We start from the raw sequence: 25149 nt of genomic DNA, 5'->3' as shown, positions 1-25149 counted from the left end.
TTTTCCGGGGCTGTAGAGAGGAGCCAGAAAACACAGCAGGACAGGCAGCATCCGAGGAGCAGGAGAATCAATGTTTCGGGAATAAGCCCTTCATCAGGAAACACTGATTTTCCTGCTCCGCGGATGCTGCCTGACCTGTTGTCCTTTTCCAGCACCACACTCTCGACTCTGATCTCCAGCATCTACAGTCCTCACTTTCTCCTTGTAGACAGAAGCTAACTGGTTGGATAAGAAAACTCGCAGGAACAACAAATATAATAATGTTCTGAACCTGTTAAATAACAGGGGCTCATCCCCTATGGCAAGCTGAAGTGAAAACTGATTGATATTGTTCAGAGATTTCCCTAGGGCCTAGTCAATATATATCCCTAAACAGAAATAATCAGGTCGCTGTTTGTATGGGAGCTTTCTGTGCATCCGATATTACAACAGCAACTACATGATTAGATTCCCTACCGTGTGGAAACAGGCCCTTCGGCCCAACAAGCCCACTCCGACCCTCTGAAGAGCAACCCACATAGACCCATTCCCCTCTGACTAATGCACCTAACACTACGAGCAATTTCCCATGGCCAATTCACCTAATCTGCACATCTTTGTGACTGTGGGAGGAAACCAGAGGAAACCCATGCAGACACGGGGAGAATGTGCAAACCCCACACAGACAGTCGCCTGAGGGCGGAATCGAACCTGGGACCTTGGTGCTGTGAGGCAGCAATGCTAGCCACTGAGCCACCGTGCCGCCCATATGCTACACTTCAAACAGTATCTCATTTGTTTGCAAGAGGGCTGATAGCCACAGACCATGGGCTGGAGTTTCAGGCCTAGCTGGGACTGAGTCTGAAAGAAAGCCAGGGTGAATGTTTCCTCTCGTTGGTTGACTTGTCAGTATCCTGTCACCACCTGACTGGCTGCGGCTAACATTCCTGGAGGCAGGATAGGTTTTGTGAGGTGCCCCACTCATAAGCAGCAGAAAGACAGCAGACAGGACTCATTTGGTCACGCCGAACCTGGGTAACAACGAAAAAAGACACTTGTTGCAGGAATCAGGGCTTGAATCAAATCATGGGAAAGCCATGAGCAGATTGTGCTGGTGGGTTGGCTTGTGGACTCCGTTTGGTGGAGGCATTGCCCTGGAGACTGGAATTGTTTATACTGATTGACAGTTAACTGCCAGGTTGTACTTACATTTTTAATCCAGACAGATTGACCCTGATTGGAGGGCAATGCCCTGAGATGTTATGGAGCAAATAATTGGCACCTATTTTGCTGAGTTGAAGTAGGCACGCTGCGTGTTTATGTTCTGTCTGTCCACAAGCGCAGTGCCAATATGTTCTTGTGAAACATCCTGGAGAGTGCAAGATGAAAGGCTTGATAAAATGTGTCATTTTTCAGTAATACTCATGGGAGCAGTTGTTTACTTTTAATCAGCTATTCCAAATTTTTAAATTGGTTTTCACCATCATACCCTCAACGGTTGAAGAGTGTGGTGCTGGAAAAGTGTAGCCGGTCAGGCAGCATCCGAGGAGCAGGAGAGTCAACGTTTCAGGCAATGCCGATTCTCCTGCTCCTCGGGTGCTGCCTGACCTGCTGTGCTTTTCCAGCGCCACACTCTTGACTCTGATCTATAGCATCTTCAGTCCTCCCTTTCTCCTCACACCCTCAACATCCAACCTGAGGCATTGGGACCCATCACCACCTGGCAGTTGTCTCTGTCTCCACTCAGATTTAGCTGGAGGTGACTGTCTGGTGAGTTTTAATGGGGACCTGGCTCTGGGATCCATGTTTTAATCTCAATGTTTGAAATTTGGATCCTCCTCTCTCTCTCTCTCCCATCTGAACTGCTGACTTCAGTTTCTTAATTGCGAGAGGGGCTCCTATTGGACATTAAGCTGCAAGATCCTGCCTTTCAGCCATTAATTGTCCAATTGGCATGGCTGTTTCATATATGGGGCTGGGGAGGATTAAGCCTCCCATTGGAGACTGACACTGGAATTCCAAACTTAAAGCTTGGAATGTATTTTGAATATAGCTGTTAAAAGGATTGGTAGAAAGGAAGTAAGGTTATTTTATGCAGGGTGTTGCGAGGAACTGTACACTTTTTTTCCGAAATGGTGGAAGCATCAGATCAAATGGAAACAAGTGCCAATTGGAGATACACTTGAAGAGGAGAAATTGACAGAACAGGCTCTTTCAGCAACTCAGTCATGATGGGCTGAATGGCCCCCTTCTGACCTGCGTGATTTGCACATTCTCAGTCAAACTGAGGAAGATGATGCTGTATTGTAGCACAAGACCCGAACCAAATACAAATGGGGAGTAAAGCATGGGACAGCAAAATTATATTAGTGTAACTAAGCATTTGACCATATCTGCCTGTCATGAGGCAGGTTTAGGCTATATGAGTCAGAGATCACCCAACACCAGGTTATAGTCCAACAGGTTTATTTGAAATCACAAGCTTTTGGAGCTCTGCTCCTTCATCACTTCGCCTAATGAAGAAGCAGTGCTCCTAAAGTTTGTGATTTCAAGTAAACCTGTTGGACTATAACCTGGTGTCGTGTGACGTCTGACTTTGTCCATCCCAGTCTAATGCCAGAACTTCCACATGAGAGCTTTATGAGGAGGATGTGTGGTGGAAACAGGTTCAATTGCAGCCTTCAAGAGGGTAATTATTTGGATAAGAATACGTGCAAGATTACAGTGATAAAACACAGGAAATTGGCACATACTTAAACTGTTCAGAGAATATAAATGATTTCGATATGAATATAGGAGTTATAGTTAGTAAATTTTCACATGACACCAAAATTGGTGGTGTACTGGACAGTGAAGAAGGTTATTTCAGAATAAATGGACTGATGGGCCAAGGAGTGGCAGATGGAGTTTAATTCACAGAGTCATAGAGTCACCGAGATGTACAACGTGGAAACAGACCCTTCGGTCCAACCTGTCCATGCCAACCAGATTCCCAACCCAATCTAATCGCACGTGCTAGCACCTGGCCCATATCCCTCCAAACCCTTCCTATTCATATACCCATCCAAATGCCTCTTAAATGTTGCAATTGTCCCAGCCTCCACCACATCCTCTGGCAGCTCATTCCATACACGTATCATCCTCTGCATGAAAACATTGCCCCTTAGGTCTCTTTTATATCTTTCCCCTCTCACCCTAAACCTATGCCCTCTAGTCCTAGACTCCCCGACCCCAGGAAAAAGACTTTCTCTATTTACCCTATCCATGCCCCTCATAATTTTGTAAATCTCTATAAGGTCACCCCTCAGCTTCTGACGCTCCAGGGAAAACAGCCCCAGCCTATTCAGCCTCTCCCTGTAGCTCAAATCCTCCAACCCTGGCAACATCCTTATAAATCTTTTCTGAATCCTTTCAAGTGTCACAACATCTTTCCGATATGAAGGAGACCAGAATTGCACGCAATATTCCAACAGTGGCCTAACCAATGTCCTGTACAGCCGCAACATGACCTCCCAACTCCTGTACTCAATGCTCTGACCAATAAAGGAAAGCATACCAAATGCTGCCTTCACTATCTTATCTACCTGCGATTCCACTTTCAAGGAGCTATGAACCTGCACTCCAAGGTTTCTTTGTTCAGCAACACTCCCCTGGACCTTACCATTAAGTGTATAAGTCCTGCTAAGATTTGCTTTCCCAAAATGCAGCACCTCGCAGTTATCTGAATTAAACTCCATCTGCCATTTCTAAACCCATTGGCCCATCTGGTCAAGATCCTGTTGTAATCTGAGGTAATCCCCTTCGCTGTCCACTCCACCTCCAATTTTGGTGTCACCTACAAACTTACTAACTGTACCTCTAAATGTGAGGTGCTACATTTTGTTCAGGGAAACTAGAGCAGGCCTTATACACTTAATGGTAAGGTTCTGGGAAGTGTTGCTGAACAAAGAGACCTTGGAGTGCAGGTTCATAGCTCCTTGAAAGTGGAGTCGCAGGTCGATAGGATAGTGAAGAAGGCGTTTGGTATGCTTTCCTTTATTGGTCAGAGCATTGAGTACAGGACTTGGGAGGTCATGTTGCAGCTGTAGAGGACTTTAGATAAGACACTTTTGAAATACTGCATTCAATTCTGATTTCCCTGCAATAAGCAAAAAAAGTTTCAGAAAAGATTTACAAGGATTGTGCCAGGGTAGGAGGGTTTGATCTATAGGCAGAGGCGGAATAGGCTGGGGCTGTTTTCCCTGGAGCATCAGAGAGCGTAGAGGTTTTAAAATCATGAGGGGCACGGATAAGGTGAATAGCCAAGATCTTCTCCACAGGGTGGAGGAGTCCAAAGCTAGGTGAGAGGAGAAAGGCTTAAAAGGGACCTGAGAAGCAACTTCTTTTCACACAGAGAATCGTATATGTATGGAATGACCCATCAAAGGAAGTGATAGAGGCTGGTTAAATTACAGGAGTCAAAAGGCATCTGGATGTGTAGTTGAATAGAGAGGGTTCAGAGGAATATAGGCCAAGTGCTGACAAATGAGACTAGATTTTGGGTGGCACGGTGGTACAGTGGTTAGCACTGCTGCCTCACAGCGCCAGAGACCCGGGTTCAATTCCCACCTCAGGCGACTGACTGTGTGGAGTTTGCACGTTCTCCCTGTGTCTGCGTGGGTTTCCTCCGGGTGCTCTGGTTTCCTCCCACAGTCTAAAGATGTGCAGGTCAGGTGAATTGGCCTTGCTAAATTGCCCGTAGTGTTAGGTAAGGGGTAAATGTAGGGATATGGGTGGGTTGCGGGTCAGTGTGAACTTGTTGGGCCGAAGGGCCTGTTTCCAAACTGTAAGTAATCTAATCTAATCAGATTAATTTAGGATATGTGATTGGAATGGATAAGTTAGACCGAAGAATCTATTTCTTTACTGTACAGCTCTATGAATGTATGACTCTGAGCTGATGCAGAAACAGTGGGCCAAATGCCTTATTTGCTCTGTAAGAATTCAGTGTTTCAGTGAATGACAGAAAAGCTTTGGGAAACTGTTCAGCTAACTCCTATTTGTAAACCCTTATTTCGACAGATCAGCCCAGATTTTGTGATGAATCTGATGATTGGACTGTCTGCATTCGCTGTTCAGTGAACTCCCTCAAGTCTGGTGAACATAGAGAATAAAGCTGGAATCCAGAATTTGTAAACAATGATTCTCTACAGGATGCGCTGTTGAGGTTCTCTAAGATTGCACTGAATAGAAAATCAATTGAATTGACAAAACTGTCCATTTTTACACAATTAGTTTTGAAGCAAAAAATCTTCAAAAAGGTTAAACAATGGCAAGTAAATTGTAACTGGGCTTTTAGTACTCACATCAAGTTAATCGATACTGATAAAATCTTTCCTAATCCTGGTCTGACACTTGGAATACTGCGATGAGTAACTCATCCCCTGACTCCCAAAGGCCTGTCCACTACCTACAAGGCACAAGTCAGGAGTGTGATGGAATATTCCCCACTTGTCTGGATCAGTGCTGCTCCAATAACACTCAAGAAGCTTGACACCATCCAGGACAGAGCAGCCCAGTTGATTGGCACCACATCCATTCCTTCCACCACCAACACTCAGTAGAAGCAGGTTATACTATGTACTAGATGCACTGCAGAAATTCACCAAAGATGTTTAGATAGCATCTTTCAAACCCATGACTACTCCCATCTAGAAGGACAGGGGTAGCACAAAATTGGCAACTCCACACCTTCCCCTCCACGCCACTCACCATGCTGCTTCGGAAATATGTTGCAATTCCTTCAGTGTCACAGAATCCTTGAATTCCTGCCTTAACAGCAATGAGGGTCTACCAACACCATGTGGACTGCAGTAGTTCAGGAAGGCAACTCACCACCACCGCCATCTTCTCTATAGGCAACTGAGGATGGGCAATAAATGCTGACCCAGTCAGTGACACCCATTTGCCACGAGTGAATAAAATAATATTTAATTTGTAATTTTGCGGAATGTCAAATTTCTTCTTGCAATAAAAAAGGCATCTTTTTAGTAAGATATTCTTTATGATACTCATTTACCTTTAGTTTAACTTGTGTCTTTATCCAACAATAATCATAATTTCACTTTCTGAATATGTAAACCGTAAACAAAGAATATTCAATGATTTGAATATCTTGATTTGTTATTTGTGATAATACTTTCTCATGACTGTGTCAACATTATGTAATTCATAACAAAGATTATCTGTCTTTAATTGAATACAATTTTACAAAATGGTTGCCAGTGGTCAGATGACTACTCTTGTGGACTGAACTCACAGTGGGACCAGACTGTACTTATCTCAGAAACAACATACAAAATATGGTTTATAAATTTAATTAACGTTTCCAAGGAGAAACGTAAGTTTCTTGAAAGAAGCAAAACCAGAAATTGCTGGAGAAATTCAACCGGTCTAGTAGCAGCGGTAGAGAGAAAACAGAGTGCATGTTTTGGGTTCAGTGACCCTTCCTCGGAACTGACAGCAGAATTTTTGTGATAGTAGTTCCCCTGGAGTGTGACTGGTTCTCCCAGCTCACTGTAGTCTTACAATCAGAATGATCCAAACTAATGGTGGAGATAGACAAACGTTAATTATATCCATTGAAACACTGGAAGATGGATCTGTTACTAAAAGCACGATACAACAGTTAGCTGGGATTTAAGCCATCTTAAAATTTGACTTGGCTGTTAGCTACCATTTCGAAGAGGATTGGAGGAAGAATTCCGACAGACACCATCTGAGAGAAAATATGTTCCCAAAAGGGAGATGGAAAAGGCTACACTTGTGGCCAGCATCACCACTAGGTGGAGGCAGGCTCAATGTTAGAAAGAAGGGGCCTCAGTGATGCTTTAGGGCCGTGCATTTTCTCGCCTCTGCCTCCCAATCCAGGACAGAATGTCAGTCCCCTCTTTACAGACCCAGGGGACAGGGTAGCCAACACCAACCCATCCTACTACACCCATCTCCCCTCCCCCACTACCTGCCTTTTGCCTTCCCCGCTAACCCTTGGTCTCCTTAACAATCAAGAACCTATCTATGTCTGTCTTAAATACACTCAATGATTTGGCCTCCACAATCCTCTGTGGAAATGAGTTCCACAGATTAAACACCTCCTGGTTAAAGAAATTCCTCCTCAAGGAATAAAAGAATGGTCAAAGAAAGAGTAGGGCTGATCAGGGATAGCATAGGGAGTTTGTGTGTGGAGTCTGAGAAAGTAGGGGGAGCCTTAAATGAGTTTTTTGCTTCTGTCTTTATGAAAGAAATGAACTTTGTAGTGAATGAAACCTTTGAAGAGCAGGTGTGCATGCTGGAATGGATAGAGATAGAGGAAGCTGATGTGCTGAAAATTTTGTCAAACATTAAGATTGACAAGTCGCCAGGCCCGGACCAGATTTGTCCTCGGCTGCTTTGGGAAACGAGGAATGCAATTGCTTAGTCACTTGCGAAGATCTTTGCATCCTCGCTCTCCACTGGAGTCATACCTGTGGACTGGAGAGAGGCAAGTGTAATTCCTCTCTTCAAGAAAGGAAATAGGGAAATCCCCGGCAATTACAGACCAGTAAGTCTCATGTCTGTCGTCTGCAAGGTGTTGGAAAGGATTCTGAGGGATAGGATTTATGACTATCTGGAAGAGCATGGCTTGATTAAATGCAATCAACACAGCTTTGTGAGGGGCAGGTCATGCCTCACAAACCTTATCAAGTTCTTTGAGGATGTGACTAGAAAAGTTGATGAGGATCGAGCTGTGGATGTGGTGTATATGGACTTCAGCAAGGCATTTGATAAGGTTCCCCATGGTAGGCTCATTCAGAAGGTCAGGAGGAATGGGATACAGGGGAAATTAGCTGTCTGGATACAGAATTGGCTGGCCAACAGAAGACAGCGAGTGGTAGTAGAAGGAAAATATTCTGCCTGGAAGTCTGTGGTGAGTGGTGTTCTACAGGGCTCTGTCCTTGGGCCTCCACTGTTTGTAATTTTTATTAATGACTTGGATGAGGGGATTGAAGGATGGGTCAACAAGTTTGCAGATGACACAAAGGTTGGAGGTATCGTTGACAGTATCGAGGGCTGTTGTAGGCTGCAGCGGGACATTGACAGGATGCAGAGATGGGCTGAGAGGTGGCAGATGGAGTTCAACCTGGATAAATGCGAGGTGATGCATTTTGGAAGGTCGAATTTGAAAGCTGAGTACAGGATTAAGGATAGGGTTCCTGGCAGTGTGGAGGAACAGAGGGATCTTGGTGTGCAGGTATATAGATCCCTTAAAATGGCCACCCAAGTGGACAGGGCTGTTAAGAAAACATATGGTGTTTTGGCTTTCATTAACAGGGGGATTGAGTTTAAGAGTCGTGAGATCTTGTTGCAGCTCTATAAAACTTTGGTTAGATCACACTTGGAATACTGCGTCCAGTTCTGGTCGCCCTATTATAGGAAAGATGTGGATGCTTTGGAGAGAGTTCAGAGGAGGTTTACCAGAATGCTGCCTGGACTGGAGGGCTTATCTTATGAAGAGAGATTGACTGAGCTCGGACTTTTTTCATTGGAGAAAAGGAGGAGGAGAGGGGACCTAATTGAGGTATACAAGATAATGAGAGGCATAGATAGAGTCGATAGCCAGAGACTATTTCCCAGGGCAGAAATAACTAACACGAGGGGTCATAGTTTTAAGCTGGTTGGAGGAAAGTATCGAGGGGATGTCAGAGGTGGGTTCTTTACACAGAGAGTTGTGAGAGCATGGAATGCGTTGCCAGCAGCAGTTGTGGAAGCAAGGTCATTGGGGATATTTAAGAGACTACTGGACATGCATATGGTCACAGAAATTTGAGGGTGCATATATGAGGATCAGTGGTCGGCACAACATCGTGGGCTGAAGGGCCTGTTCTGTGCTGTACTGTTCTATGTTCTATGTTCTATGTTCTATCCCAGTTCTAAAGGGTCATCCCTTCACTCTGAGGCTGTTACCTCAAGTCCTAGTCCCTCCCAGTAGCCAAAACATCTTCTCCATCTCCAGTCTATCCAGGGCTATCAGTAATCTGTAAGGTTCAATGCGATCCCCCTTAATTTTCTAAACTCCACTGAGTAAAAAGTCCTCAACTGCTCCTCACATAACAAGCCCTTCATCCCCAGGATCTTGCTTATAAATCTCCTTTGGACCTCCTCTAAGGCTAGCTCATCTTTCCTTAGATACAGTGCCCAAAACTGTTCATAATACGCCAAATGTGATCTGACCAAAGCATTAGACAGCCTCAGCAGTGTATCTTTGCTCTTGTAACCCCAGAAGGTCTGTGGCTGGTACAATAGGTTGCTGCAGAAAATTCAAGGTGACCTCACTTCCCTGAATGGAGTCTTTAGATTGGAAATTTGGCACCCCTGGGAATATTGTGTTAAATGTTCACGTCATTATAAAACAGCTATAATGGTGCAGCACAGTAGCTCAGTGGTTAGCACTGCGGCCTTACAGTGCCATGGACCCGTGTTTGATTCCAGCCTCAGGTAACTGTCTGTGTAGAGTTTGCATGTTCTCCCCGTGTCTGTGTTTGGGAGGGATACTCTTTGGAGGGTTGTTGCGGACTTGCAGGGCCAAAGGGCCTGTTTGCACACACTTTAGGGATTCTAAAAACAGTTGGAGTAACCTATAGTAAACATTAAACTTCGCCAAGCCTTAGGGCTATGGTAGGTTAATGTGACACTCTTTGAACCTTCTCTCTGGCTCCATTTATTTGATGATTACTTATAACATCAAACACTTTCTGTGGATTTAATTGCTTGTCCATGAAAACAAAACAACTTTTAACAGTTGATTTGGTCAGTACACATGAAGCTTTGCAGTCTGGAGTTGAAACATGTTCCTGTGTACGTAACTGTGGGAGAAAACAGTAAAGGTAAAGTTGTCAGTGTCTGACTCTCTCATTTCAGAGAGAGAGAAAAAATAAAACTGATAATGGTTCAGCCTGAGGGTGACTGCACCTCAGATGAGGGGAGAGTCATTCATGGTCATTTCAGCTGGTGTGGAAATTGAACCTGCATTGTAGGTATCATGCTACATCACAATCCAGCCATCTAGCCAACTGAACTAAATCAAATCCACAATGCCTGTGGCTACTACAATAAAATATTTTATTGCTGTATATCAATGTTGTCAGGGAATAGGGTTCTGTGTGATACTTTGGTCAAAGAAATAGTTACATTTAGGTGAACCACGGTCTGTTTTAGATAACATTGGGCAAGATTGTGCAAAGCCATGGAATGCCCTAAAGTGGTGATCCTTGGTTTTGAAAAGTGCCCAGTTCATCTCAGATACCCCATGTACTTGGACAAGAGGTGAAGCTGTTTGGTTCATGCTACCTCTATGCAATAGCAACATAAATAGTATGTATCACTAACATGATGCTGTTGTCAAGCCAAATAAGCCTGTCGCCAAAAAAGAGCAATGTGTCATATGAATTTCAGTGCTAGTGTGATACCAGATATATATTCCAAATAAAGGTGAATCATTTCAAACTGCATGTCCCTTTGCAACAAGCAAAGTACTAACCAGAACAAACCAAGCTGCACTCGCAAAACTTGCAACACAGCATTGAATATTAGATGTTAGACAACATTTGCTGGATAATCGTGAATGTGTGTGGAGTTCTGCTGACAACCAATTTCAGATAATCTGTCAAGCTAACAGTGTGGTGCTCTTGAATTATTACACAGGGCCCCAATCTTTGCAGACAGAAAGAACATGTCCACACACTCTACACATTTCAGCTCAACAAATAGTTCACAACCATTCAGTGATTCATTTTTCAGGACTTAACACTGACCAATCAGATTCAAGCTGCTTCGCTTAAAATTTAAACAGAGCCTGGCAGAGAACTGTCAGTCATCATTAGCAGGTGCATTTTCCATAATATCACTATACGAATGCTCTCTGCTAGTACTTACCTTCCCTTAACCAAAAGAATAACTTCTAGCTAGTTGAAAAGGAGTAGAGAACAGGGGTGGCACGGTGGCTCATTGGTTAGCACTACTGCCTTGCAGCGCCTGGGACCTGAGTTCGATTCCAGGGTGACTGTCTGCATGGAGTTTGTACATTCTCCCTGTGTCTGCATAGGTTTCCTCTGGGTGCTCTAGCTCCCTCCGACAATCCAAAGATGTGCAGGTTGGGTGAATTGGCTGTGCTAAATTGCCTATGGCATTCAGGGATGTGTAGCTTAGGTGCATTAGTCAGGGGAATGGGTCTGGGTGGGTTACTCTTTGGAGGGCCAGTGTGGACTTGTTGGGCCGAAGGGCCTGTTTCCCCCCTGTAGGGATTCTATGAAAATTAGACTTCAGCCAGTTATTAAGCCCAACTTGGTACATGCATCGCAAGATCAAATGGCTGATCCAAATGAAATGTTTGCTTAAATTCTAACAATGCAAAATTTTGAGGACAAGATGCAAAGAAAAAACTTCAATACAGAAGATTGAGGTGATCTAGTTGAGTTAGGCTGGTTAAGGATTTGTTAAGAAAGGTAAATGGACAGAAGTGGTTTCTTTATCTAGCCCAAATCTTGAGTACATGCTTTCTTTTAAGAAAAAGCATTTCTTCTCTTACTTTATTTTAATCGCTGTCTTATTAACCAGTTCTAGCCTGCAGTGTGAGCCTGCCCTCCTCAGAAACCACCTTACACCCGAAACATCGACTTCTCCACCTCCTGATGCTGCCTGGCCTGCTGTGTTCTTTCAGCCTCCTGCCAGTCTCCTTACAAATCAGGCAGCTTTTAAATGTAGTCAGTGTGTTCCATAGCATGGTGAAAACAACCGTGATAATTCATAGCTCTTTTAGCTAACCGTTTCCTATACGTTACATCTTTGGCCTATTCCACCACCTACGGTTAATGTTGTGATGATGTAATTTAGACAGCACCACGTAAAAATCTTGCAGAAGCAAGAGTGGTCACTTTTGTCCAAAGTAAGTGGTTACATACCTAAGGTTAGAGTTAACCTGTTCAGAAGTTGGCACATTCAGGCTCACAAGGTTAAAGGTTAAGCACGCTGGTGATGCTGAATACCAGCATAATAAGGCTATACCCCAGTCTACCCAGTCCAGTATAAACTGCAAATAACTGGCTTGTCTCAAAGCCACCGTATTTAATTATTCAGTTTTCTCTTAATCCATTAGGTGAGTAAATACTGGGTTCTCCATATAAGCAGGTTAATGAAAAACAGCTTTATCATTGATTAGTGAAATCTTTAGTGGCTTCAACTGTGACCTTCCCTCCACCCCAAGGTGAGAAATGGGGATGTTTGCTGATGATTGAGCAATGTTCAGCATCATTCACCACTTTTCAGATACTGACGCTCTCCGTGTCCAAGTGCAGCAAGACCTGAGCAACATCCAGACTTGGATTGAAAAGTGGCAAACAACATCCATCCCCAACAAATGCCAGGCAATGATCATCTCCAACAAGAAGATATATAACTGCCACCCTTAATGCTTAACAGCATTACCATTTCATCAAGCCCCGCCTACTTCCTGCAAGTTATCATTAAACCAGAAAGAAAATTGTTGGAAAAACTCAGCAGGTCAGGCAGCAGCTGTGGGCAGAAATAACTCTGCTTTCCCTCCACAGGTGCTGCCAGACCTGAGAAGTTTGTTTTACCGGCAATTTCTATTTTTGTTTCTTATTTCCAGCGTCTTCCGTTCTTTTTTATTTGACCATTAATCAGTGGTTCAGGGCGGCACGGTGTCTCAGTGGTTGGCACTGCTGCCTCACGGTGCCAGGGTCTCTAGTTCGATTCCAGCCTCGGGCAACTGTCTGCGTGGAGTTTGCACATTCTCCCCGTGTCTGCGTGGGTTTCCTCTGGGTGTTCCAGTTTCCTCCTATAGTCCAAAGATGTGCAGGTTAGGCGGATTGGGCCGTGCTAAATTTACCGTGGTGTGCAGGTAAAGTGACCATGGGGAATGCCAGGAATAGGTGGTGCATCGGGGTGGGATGATCCTTTGAAGTTTGGTATGGATTTGATGGGTGAATGGCCTGCTTCCACACTGTAGAGATCCTATGAAATATAAATACTGGGTCTATAAGAACAGGTCAGTGGTGGGAAGTTTGTAGGGAGTAACTAACCCCGAGTCCCTTAAGCCTGTCCACCATCTCTGAGACATGTGTCAGGCACACGATGGAGTGCTCTCTTTGATGATTGCAGATTCAAGAAGCTTAATATTATTCAAGGCAAAGCAATGTGCTTGATCAGTACCCCATCCACTCCCTTCGCCAACGTTGCAGCAGTGAGTACCATTTAAGAGATGTTCTGCAGCAACTCACCAAGGCTTCTTTGAGAAAAACACCCAAACCCACGGCCCCAGCAGAACAGGGGCAACAGGTATTTCAGAGCAACACCCACCCGCAAATTCCTCTTAAGGCCACACAATGTCTTCACTTGGAAATACATAGCAGTTCCTTCAGTGTTACTTTGTCAATATTCTGGAATTCCATTCCAGATGTACTGAACCCAAATGAACCACGACAGTTCACCCCCACCTTCTCAAGGGCAATTAGGGATTGGCAACAATTGCAGGCCGAGCCAATTGGACCCACATTTAAACAATTAGTAAGTAATGCAATGTATGTTCCAGTTCAACTACCTGATAATCATTACATTTCTACACAGTATGACGCCAGATTCCAAAAAAAAACATGACAATACACTGGAAAATGTATGATAAAGGTTTACAAGGATGTTATGAGAGCAGAGTGATCAATAAAATAAGCCGATATGGCTGGGGTGCTGTTTTCCTTAAGCAAAGAGATGTCTGAGAGCTTTTAAAATTCTTTATAATTCTTTCAAGATCTTGTAAATTGTGAAAGATTTAGAAAGGGTTGACATGAACAAAACCTTTTCAGTTATAGATAGCCCAAAGTTAGGGCCCACAATAAAAATAAGACAGTCACCACTGAATCCAACAAGGAATTCTGGAAAAATGTCTTTATCCAGAGTTTGACGAAAATGGGGAACTCAATACGAGAGTGAGTGTGGAGCCAATTAGTGTGGTTACACCGAAGAAGAGGCTAGGTAAGGGTAAATGACAGAGAAGTCAATAGAAGGTGAAAATCAAGGGGGAGGGTAATATGAAGTTTCAACATAGCACAGACTATTGTTATCTGGATGCTCTTTGATGATCCTGTAGTTCTCTGTTGTGTTTTATTTTCCTTCGATAGCACAAGTGAAGATTATTGAAAATATTGTGACTTTAGACTACCTTTGAGAGTTATTAAAGATTAATCAAGTTTGTGGTGGTGCTTTCACAGAGACACAGTGCTGTTATCTTTTCCCTCGGATGGGAAGTTTCAAGACCAGGGACACATTTTTTAAGGTGAGAGGAGAGAGATTTAAATAAGATATCAGGGGCAATTTTTTTACACAAAGGGTAGCTTGAGCGTGGAAAAACTCCATGAGGAAGTGGTAGATGTGGATACAGTTACAACATTTAAGATATTTGAATGGTTGGGAAAGGTTGTGGAGGGATATGGGCCAGGACCAGGCAGGGGAGACTCGTTTAGTTTGGGACTATGTTCGGCACGGACTGATTGGACTGAAGGGTCTATTTCCATGCTGTATGACTCTATGAAAGCAGACTCCTGTACATTGGGGAGACAGGCCGCCGACTTGAGGAATGTTTCAGAGAACACCTCTGGGAACCCCGCACCAACCAACCCAACCGCCCCACGGCCGAACACTTTAACTCCCCCTCCCACTCCGCCAAGGACATGCAGGTCCTTGGCCTCCTCTATCGCCGGACCATGGCAACACAACGCCTGGAGGAAGAGCACCTCATCTTCCGCCTAGGAACCCTCCAACCACAAGGGATGAATGCAGATTTCTCCAGCTTCCTCATTTCCACTCCCCCCACCTTATCTCAGTCCCAACCCTCGGACTCAGCACCGCCTTCTTGACCTGCAATCTTCTTCCCGACCACTCCGCCCCCACCCCCTCTCCGGCCTATCACCCTCACCTTAACCTCCTTCCACCTATCGCATTCTCAATGCCCCTCCCCCAAGTCCCTCCTCCCTACCTTTTATCTTAGCCTGCTTGGCACACCCTCCTCATTCCTGAAGAAGGGTTTATGCCCGAAACGTCGATTCTCCTGCTCCTTGGATGCTGCCTGACCTGCTGCGCTTTTCCAGCAACACATTTTTAAGCTCTGATCTCCAGCATCTGCAGTCCTCACTTTCTCCTATGAAAGCAGACTGCCTTGCATCCCTGAATTATGATGGTACCTGATGATGCCCAGAGATCCATAAATTGTCACCTTTGTAAATTTTAGCAGGAACTTAAGCAAATGCCACATTTACAAACCAGTGTTCAAAGCTTGATTTTCACAAGAGTTATGAGAAAAATAATGCGGTTTCAGCATTTTGAGCCTGTGGCCTGAGATTTATTTTCTGTGTTAATGTTTGTTAAAAAGCAACTGAATGATGGTCAGCGAGAATTTTTGACCAAAGTGGTTAAAGCAATGTTTGTCTCACATGCTTTACAGTGAGATTGGTATATTTGGCTCATGAATGTTGATTGATTTTAACACTGTTTCATCAATTACTCATTCCAATACATCAATAGTTTATCATAGAAATCCTGCCCATACCTTATTTATGTTTATTGTCATCTATGATTTGGCTGCAATCCCAATCACTGCATTAATCATTCACTTCTGTTGCATCTTTAGTGCTGTGTTGCTCGAATGATTAAATTTAAACTCTCCTGCTAATAAGAATACCTTCTGACTTAATCATTATTCTATTTCCTTATTTTTAAATTTGTTCATCGGATTTAGACCTGGCTGGTTAGTTCAACCTTTGAGACCTTCTTAAAGCAGTTCCTGGGTTGTAGGTGTATCCACAGTCAGGTGGAAGGAAGTTCCAGGATTTTGACCAACATTAATAAAGTAATCACTGTACATTTCCAAGGCAGGATGATCTGTAACTTGGTGACCATCTTTAGCTGGTATAGGTTACGGGCTGCCAAATGAGCCTTGGGAAGTTGCTTCATCTTGAAGATGGCACACACTGCTGTCTCTGTGCAATGATGGTCAACATAATAAGTGTTTAAGTTGGGTTTCTGATCAGGTGGGCTGTTTTGTCCTGGACAGTGTCAAGCTCCTTGAGCATTGTCAGTGTTTTTGGAGAAACTGGAGGTGAGTTAGCTGCCTTGCTTTACCCAAATGCCCTCACAACTGTGTGCCTCACTATTATTTTTAACCAAAAACACTTGGGGCATAATTCCCAGTTTGGGTATTGGACTCTGCTAAGAAGATGGTACTTCAATAAAGAAATGTTATTGTGTCACCCTCAGCACAATAGCAGCATTGAATCAGCTGGTTTGGACCATAATGCTGTGGAGTTGTTGTTGTCCTCAATCTGCACAATACTAATCCCATGCGCACTTCCTGTTTCAATATCCTTAAATTTTCTTTTGCGTCAATCACTGGCTTAACTATTCTGAAATATCGATCCAAATTTTGTTCTTACCTCACAGATTCATCGTCTGCTTTCTCCCTACCCCTGTCCTAATATGTTGCTCTGTTATCTTGAGACTCTGTCTCTATGTTCTAGATTCAGGGAAACAACCTTTTCGTGTCTACCCCATCAGGCTCCTTCAGAATCTAATACATCTCAATGAAGTTCTTCTGAACAATAATAGCCTTAATTTAATCATTCAGTACAGCAGGTGGCACGGTGGCACAGTGGCACAGTGGTTAGCACTGCTGCCTCACAGCACCAGAGACCCGGGTTCAATTCCTGCCTCAGGTGACTGACTGTGTGGAGGTTGCACATTCTCCCTGTGTCTGTGCGGGTTCCCTCTGGGTGCTTCGGTTTCCTCCCACAGTCCAAAGATATGCAGCTTAGGTGAATTGGCTGTGCTAAATTGCCCGTAGTGTTAGGTGTAGGGGAATGTGTCTGGGTGGGTTGGTGTTGGGCTGAAGGGCCTGTTTCCACGCTGTAAGTAATCTAATCTACAACACATGTATTCCAAAAATTGATTATGGGGAGATGGTGGTATAATCGCAATGTCAGTGGCCTAATAATCCTAAAATCCTGACAATAATTCTGGGAGCATAGGTTCAAATTCCACATGAGTATTTGGTAAAATTTGATTTCAATAAAATCTGGACCATTGTTGATTTTCATTAAAAACCCATCCAGTTCACTAATGACCTTTTGAGAAGGAAATCAGCCATCCTTATCTGGTCTGGCCTCCACACGATCCACAGTAATAGCTGAGTAACAAACGCTGACCTAGCCTGTGATGTCCACATCCTGTCAATGAATGTTTCAAAATTGAGGAAAAAGTTGTCTTGCCTCCTCCATCCCAAGCATTTCGGTTCTCAGAGAGCAGAACTGTTTTCCTGGTGTGCTGTCCCATACAACTATAGCAGGTCCTCCTTGTTTTTAGACACCAATTTTCTTCAGGCTTCAAGGTTGCATGATTTCTGTAGTTTGTGTTTCTGTTTCTATAATGAAAGACCCCTTGAGGCCCTCCATGAACTGCTAATGAAACTCATTTCCAGATCTCAGCTGACATTGATAGAAGTTTATGATTACTGAACACTCAAATATTGAATTAAATGATTTATTGAATTGAATAATTTATTGGCGCTTATACTTTATAGTGAATAATACAGTAAAATACAGTGAGAAACTTCAACAGTCACCCATAATCTGGCGCCATTTTGAATAGTTTAAAAACAATAAGTGTCAGTGGTTACTGATTTGTACTGACCTGAAAAAATTCTTAAGTGTCAGTGGTTCATCTTGTTCTTTGCTCGTTAAGTCTGCATTGAGACTTTGAGACCTCTTTGCAACATTCAACCTACCTTTCCAAATTCATAATTCTGGATTTCTGTGATCGTGGGGTCACCTTACTGGCTGTGGAGAGTTTTAAAACTTTGTTTATTTCCATTATTCATTTAGCCAGCGTGATTCGCTTCCTTATTTCGCAGCAGTGCTTGTCCTGTCTATACTGGGAGGAAATCCTTCTAACTGTGGGTTTGGTTACTGTTGCTACATCTCCTAAGAGGTTCTGTATAAGTTGTAGACATCTTCTTCGTGAAAGTATTGATTCTTGTCAAAAGAAACAACTGAGTTCTGAAGAATAGTATTCCTTGAAACCAAAAGTATAAGAGGATCTAACTTTTCAGATTCAAGTAAATGATCAGCATTTTTAATTAATTGGACACATGCTGTTGGCTAGACCAGCATTCATTGCTCATTACTAATTGCCCAGAGGTCAGTTAAGCATCAACCACATTGCTGTGGGTCTGGAATCACATACAGGCCAGATAATGACAGCAGATTTCCTACCCGAAAGGACATGAGTGAATCAGATTATCTTCATAGTAATTATCATAGAATCCTCAAAGTGTGGGAGCAAGCCATTCAGCCCATCGAGTCCACACCAACCCTCTGAACAGCATCCCACGCAGACCCATTACCCTGCCCTATCCTTGTTACCCTGCATTTCCCATGGCTCATCCACCTAGCCTACACATGGTGGGCAATTCTTTAGCTTTTGGCCAATTCACCTGACCTGCACATCTTTAGATTGGGAGACGAAACTGGAGGAAACCCACGCAGACATAGGGAGAATGTGCAAACTCCACACAGACAGTCGCCTGAGTCTGGAATTGAACCCGGTCCCTGGTGCTGTGAGGCAGCAGTGCTAACCACTGAGCCATCATACTGACTGAAGCCTGTTCCTTTATTGGCAATGGATTGTTTTGAATTCTTTGTTCCACCCTGTCTCTGTAAGTACATCGATTTCCATCACACTCTATGGAGTGTGGCTGATGGATATCTTCCAGCTATTATCCACTTACCCTGCTGTTGACATTCTCCGCCCTCCTTCCTCAACTTCTGCCTGGTCTTGTCCAGTCCACGGTTTGGTGACTATGTATGCTAAGAGTCCACCGACAGCCAGTCCCCTACTCAAACTGTTCTTCACTTCAGGTATACTCACCATCCCTAGGTATGGATCATTTGTCTGGACTTGAGCTTGACTGTTGCTGATGTTTTCTCTTGTGCTTTATATCGGCACTTTGAGATACCACCTGGAGTATCTCAGCTGGAGGCGCCTGTGCATGTACTTTCCCTGAGGCTGCTTGATCCTTATCACTGTCAGGTTTTTCAATTCTTTATGCACTTTAACCTTCATTACATAGTAAGTTAATAAATACAGCTCTCTAGTGTATATCTGAGAACACACTCCTCAGTAGATTGGTATTTTCTCTATTACTGATGTCAGAATCATGATAGCAGTCCCATCATGATAGTTTACATCCATCTGATCTTCAGGCTGTTACTGTCCACCTCAAGTTCTCTGTTCCTGGTCACCACTGTCACCATGTAGTAATGTAAAATCTTTAAGTGAATAGCACCAGGCTTTATTGAACTTAACTGTATACAGAGGATAAGAGCAAACATCCTACTTGGAACGATTAGATTAGATTCCCTACAGTGTGGAAATAGGTCCTTCGGCCCAACCAGTCCACAACGACCCTCCGAAGAGTAACCCACCCAGACCCATTTCCCTTTAACTAATGCACCTAACACTATAGGCAATTTAGCATGGCCAATTCATCTGGCCCGCACATCTTTGGACTGTGGGAGGAAACAGGGAGAATGTGCAAGCTCCACATAGACAGTCACCCAAGGCTGGAATTGAACCTGGGACCCTGGTAGCTATGAAGCAGCAGTGCTAACCACTGAGCCACAGTGCCACCTTAGTTTAATGGGAAAGAAACAACATTGCTTCTTTTAGCTTTTTTGATAAGTACACAATATTTCAAAATTTACTACTTTCCCTGACCTTACCAGACTCCTAATGGAAGCAGGCCATTTGACCCATCGAATCCAGACTGACACTATGAAAAGTATCCCATCTAGACCCATCCCCCTACCCTATCCCTGTAACCCTGCATTTTCCCATGGCTAATCCACCTAACTTGCTGCAGAGGCAACCTCGAATTCCACTTGAATAAAGAGCTGCAGATGCTGTAAATCAGAAACAAGAACAAAAATTGCTGGAAAAGCTCTGCGGATCGGGCAGCATCTGTGGAGATAAATCCAAGTTAATGTTTCAGGTTGAGTGACCCTTCCTCAGAGCCATGTTAATTCTGATTTCTCTAATTCCATGTGATCTGATGTCATTATGACCAAGGTCCTTTTGCATGTGCTCAGTAGCTTTCCTTGGAGTAAAGGTACAATTTTTTCCACACTTCCCCATATTATACTCCATCTTCCACCTTGTTGCCCATATACTTAACCTCTGGAGATCTCTGAGCATTCCTTTTGTACTCTCTGCTGTTAGAAATCCCACCTACCATTGCAGCTAAAATTGAGCTCTCTCTTTCTTCTGCCAATTCTGACATTAAGGTGACATATACATGCAAGCAAACTTGAATGTGGATGACATCTATTATTCACATTTTCTTTTGAGTGAAATCAGTCTGTTCCTTCTTAAATTGGTAGCAAAACTCAATTTCGTTTAATCTCTATGTACTGCCCTGATCCTGTTATACACAGCTACTGAAACTGGAAAAGCCAGAATCTGGGGAGCATAATGATACTGTTAATGTTCATTATCTATCATGCCTGAGGCATCATTCGCAAAGTAGCATCAGCCACTGCTATAGGCACTGGGCTGCACAGGGAATTACCACATGTAACAATATTATGCCATAAAGAATCTATTGGTTTTCATGGGGTAAGAACAGTATTCAATATTAAACAGTTAATAAGATCACACTTGAGAAATAAACAGTGCTCAGATTGCAAATCCAATAACAGTCTGCTTTCTACTAGGTATGCCAATCTCTCAAATTTCATTCCTTATATTTATAAGGACATTTTAAATTGTTAAAAGCATTCCAAAGTTGTGAAGGTGGAGAGCACACTGTGTTGCATCTCTGTAACTCATTTAGAAAATGCATCTTCTATTTACTTTCTTGATTGGGAAATAAATCTCTGCAGCTCGAGAAGCACACTAGCTCTGCATGTCATTTTTCATTTCAATTTCTTGGTGAATTTTTGTGCTCATTGAACGAAGAGATTTCCACACTGGGGAATGAATATTACAGGAAAGCAGCAACAAGGGAAAGATATTTAGCCCATCTACCTGTCTCCACCATTTAAGCATGGCTCATCTTTGAACTAATTCCTCTGACTCATAATCCGTAACCCCTTTGAAAATTTACCAGTCTCAATTTTCAAATTAACACTTGCATCTGTTGTCATTTGCAGAAGAGAGTTTCAAAACTCCACTTCTCCCTTTGTACAAAATGTTCCTTAATTCAATGATAATCTCCTCCCATCCTAGACTGTCCAGTCACTAGAAACCGTTTCTCTCTATCTAACCTATCTATTCCCTTTGTTTTATATATGGGAAGGAGGCATCTGTAGCTGAGCCATCATTTATTGCTCATTCCTAATTGCGATTTGAAGTGAGTAACTTGCTAGGGGCAAGTCAGAGTCAGCCACTCTGCTGTGGTTCATGTGTAGACCAGACCAGGTAAGGATGGTCGACTTCCTTCCCTAAAGCATGTTAGTGAACTAAATTTTTTTTAAAAATAACGGCGACATGGACTAATTGCAGGTTTGCGTTGATTCAGACTTAACCATCTGCTATGGTGGGACTTGAACCACATCCCCGCAACATTATCCAGCAGCTCTGGAATTTTTCAAGTCCAGTGACAAGATTGCGATTCCATTGTCTGTCCCTGATGCACGAGTAACGCCCATTCCTGGGAATGCGGAATTTCAGTGATGAGGAGCGATGGAATAAGTTGGGATTGTTCTCCTTGGAGAGAAGGAAGCCGAGAGGAGTTCTGATAGAGGTTTTGCGAATCTGGATGGAGCGGATAGGGAGAACCTGAACTGCTTTGAAAAGGAAAAATGAACAAAACAGCATGGATTCAAAATGATGTACAAACAAATGAAAGGTGATGTAGGGAAAAGCTTTTTCGCTCAGAGAGTGGTTAAGGTACAGAATAAACTGCCTGGAAGTGTGGTGAAGGCAGGCTCAATTGAAGCACTCAAGAGGACATTACTTGGATAAAAATAATGTACAAGGTTATGGGGAAAAAGCAGGAGGTTGGTGCGGCATCATGATGCTGATTCGATGAGCTGGTGGAGGCATATGGACTGAATTGCTTCTTTCTCCACTCTAACACTTCAATGAATCCCTACAGTATGGAAACTGGCCAATCAGCCCATCAAGTTCACACTGACCATCTGAAAAGCATTGTAACTGACCTACGACTCTACCCTATCCCCACATTTCCGATTGCTAATCCACCTAGCCTGCACACTGCAGGCAATTTAGTATGGTCAATCCACCTAACCCGCACATCTTTGGACTGGGGAAGGAAACCGGCTGAAACCCACACGGAAAACGGGCAACTCCACAGAGACAGTCACCCAAGGATAGAATCGAGCCCAGATTCCTGACGTTGTGAGGCAGCAGTACTGAACCACCATGCCACCCTTCTGTGATAAATGATAGCTTCAAAGTCTATACAAAGCACAAAACACATAATGAAGAAAAGAGGGAGGAGGGTGAGGAGAGACCACTGAAAGTATGATTTAGTAGGTGGGTTTTGAAGGAGAGCAGAGAGATGACAAGATGGAGAGGCACAACTAAAATTCAGGAACAACATGGCCAAAGGTTTCTCTCAGCTATCAGGGCATCTTTGAAGCTTACTGCTTGGTAGCTGGTGGGTTTTGGTTTCCAAACCATCCAATTACTGCTGTTGTGTCCTTGTAGTCAAATGTTGTAGGAGAAAGTGAGGACCGCAGATGCTGGAGACCAGAGTTGAAAAGCGTGGTGCTGGAAAAGCGCAACAGGTCAGACAGCATTCGAGGAAAAGTGTGGTGCTGGAAAAGCCAAGTTAACTTCAAGAAACTCACTGAAGCAGACATGAGATGAACAGCTAACTAACCTGTTTGAGGAGCATGAGCTGGGCAATAAGTTTTGGCTCGTGTAAGTTGTTGTTCTGTATTAAAGATGATTTAACGTGGCCACTTTCCTGTACAAGAGATTGCTGAGGCCACTTTTAGAATTCTGTGTACAATTCTGATCACCCTGCTCTAGGAAGGATGTTGCTAAACCAGAAAGGGTACAGAAAAATATACAAGGGTATTGCCTGGACTGGAGGGTTTGCGTTATAAGCAGAGACTGGGTGGGCTGGGACTTTTCTCACTGGAATGTTTGAGGCTGAGGGTTAACCTTACAGAGATTTATAAAATCATGAGGGGCATGGATAGGGTAAATACTCAAGGTCTTTTCCCCAGGGTGGGAAAGTCCAGAACCAAGGGCTTATGTTTAGGGTGACGGGGAAAGATTTAAAAGGGACCTGAGGGGCAACTTTTTCACGCAGACGGTGGTGCGTGTATGGAAATAGCTGCCAGAGGAAGTGGTAGAGGTGGGTACAATTACAACTTTTAAAGGAAATTTGGGCAGGTAAATAAATAGGAACGGTGTCGAGGGATATGGGCCAAAAGCAGGCAAATGTGACCAGTTCAGTTTAGAATTTCTAGTCAGTCTAGACAAAGTGGACTGAAGGGTTTGTTTCCTTGCTCTATGACTTTATGTCTCATTAAATTATGGTTTAGGGTGCAGTAAATGCTCTTTACTGCAGCATTTCCCAACACCTCTTCCAAATAAAATCTACGATTGTTTCCAACGACTACTTAGGTGGGAGGTATAACCTGATCTGTTGGAGGCGGAGGAGGGGCTCCTTTCTGTGGTGGTGAAATCCCTTTAAGAAATTATTAGGAAGGAAGACAAAATGCTGATCTAATTTGGAAAAAAAATGCAAAGAGAATGCTGGAAATTCCCAGCAGGTAGGCCAAAACTTGACAAGTGAGGAAACACCTTGATGTTGTGACAATGCTGTTAGCTTCTGATCCACAGGTCTCTCACAGTTGGGAGCGAGATCAAACAATAAGCTGCCCAGTTATGCTGAGGCTAGTACTTCCCTGTGAGTCAACATTAATGACTCTGTCATCTTTTGAAGAATCAGCCATTACCTGCTCAAAACCCATGCCTTGAGAACTTGTGGCACTGGTAAAGTAAACATTTACATTTTATATAATGCATAAAAGAAACTGCACTTTGCATTCTGGATTCTGTAAATCAAAGGATCTCGAGATCGATTCCTGTAAGAGAAGGGCTGCCCTATGACAGGATATCAAGCAGAATGGATCTGTACTCTCTGCATTTCAGATACATAAGAGGTGATCACGCGGGATAGCATGACATTTTTCAAGGACAAACAGGGTAGATGCTGTCACGCCAGTGTTGAAATGGTGGAGTGGGGGGGGGGGGTGGGGGGGTGCATTGATCACCATATCAGATCATTAGAATTAGCATGAGGTCTTATTGTCACATGGACTCATGGATCACAGGAGCACAGTGAAAAGGGTACAAAGTCGCCATTTCCGGTGCCATCTTTTATTTACAAAGGTGCCTAAGGACAAAATCTGAGGTATAAGTTGGAAAAATAAAGAAATAAAGTTAAAAGTTCAGCATTACAGAAAAGAAATAAAAGCTGACTGAGTAGTTGAGTACACACTGTCCTTCACCTCAAGGCTGGGAGTCAACACTGTCCTACATCTTGAGACCAAGAATCTGCACTGTCTTTCACCTCGAGACCAGGAGTTCGCACTGTCCTTCACCTCAAGACCAGGAGTACACACTGTCCTTCACCTCGAGACCAGGAGTCCGCACTGTCCTTCACCTTAAGACCAGGAGTACACACTGTCCTTCACCTCGAGTCCAGGAGTACACACTGTCTTTCACCTCGAGACCAGGAGTACACACTGTCTTTCACCTCGAGACCAAGAGTACACACTATCTTTCAACTCAAGACCAGGAGTCTGCACTGTCTTTCACCTCGAGACTAGGAATCAGCACTGTCTTTCACCTCAGGACCAGGAGTACATACTGTCCTTCACCTCAGGACCAGGAGTACACACTGTCCCTCACCTCAAGACCAGGAGTACACATTGTCCTTCACCTCAGGACTGCCAGTCCGCAATGTCCTTCACCTCAGGACCAGGTGTACACACTGTTCTTCACCACAAGACCAGGTGTACACACTGTCCTTCACCTCAAGACCAGGAGTAC

Source organism: Chiloscyllium punctatum, chromosome 5, assembly GCF_047496795.1.
Source record: "Chiloscyllium punctatum isolate Juve2018m chromosome 5, sChiPun1.3, whole genome shotgun sequence".
In the NCBI taxonomy this organism is placed as follows: Eukaryota; Metazoa; Chordata; class Chondrichthyes; order Orectolobiformes; family Hemiscylliidae; genus Chiloscyllium; species Chiloscyllium punctatum.
Note: the sequence above shows the minus strand (reverse complement) of the source record.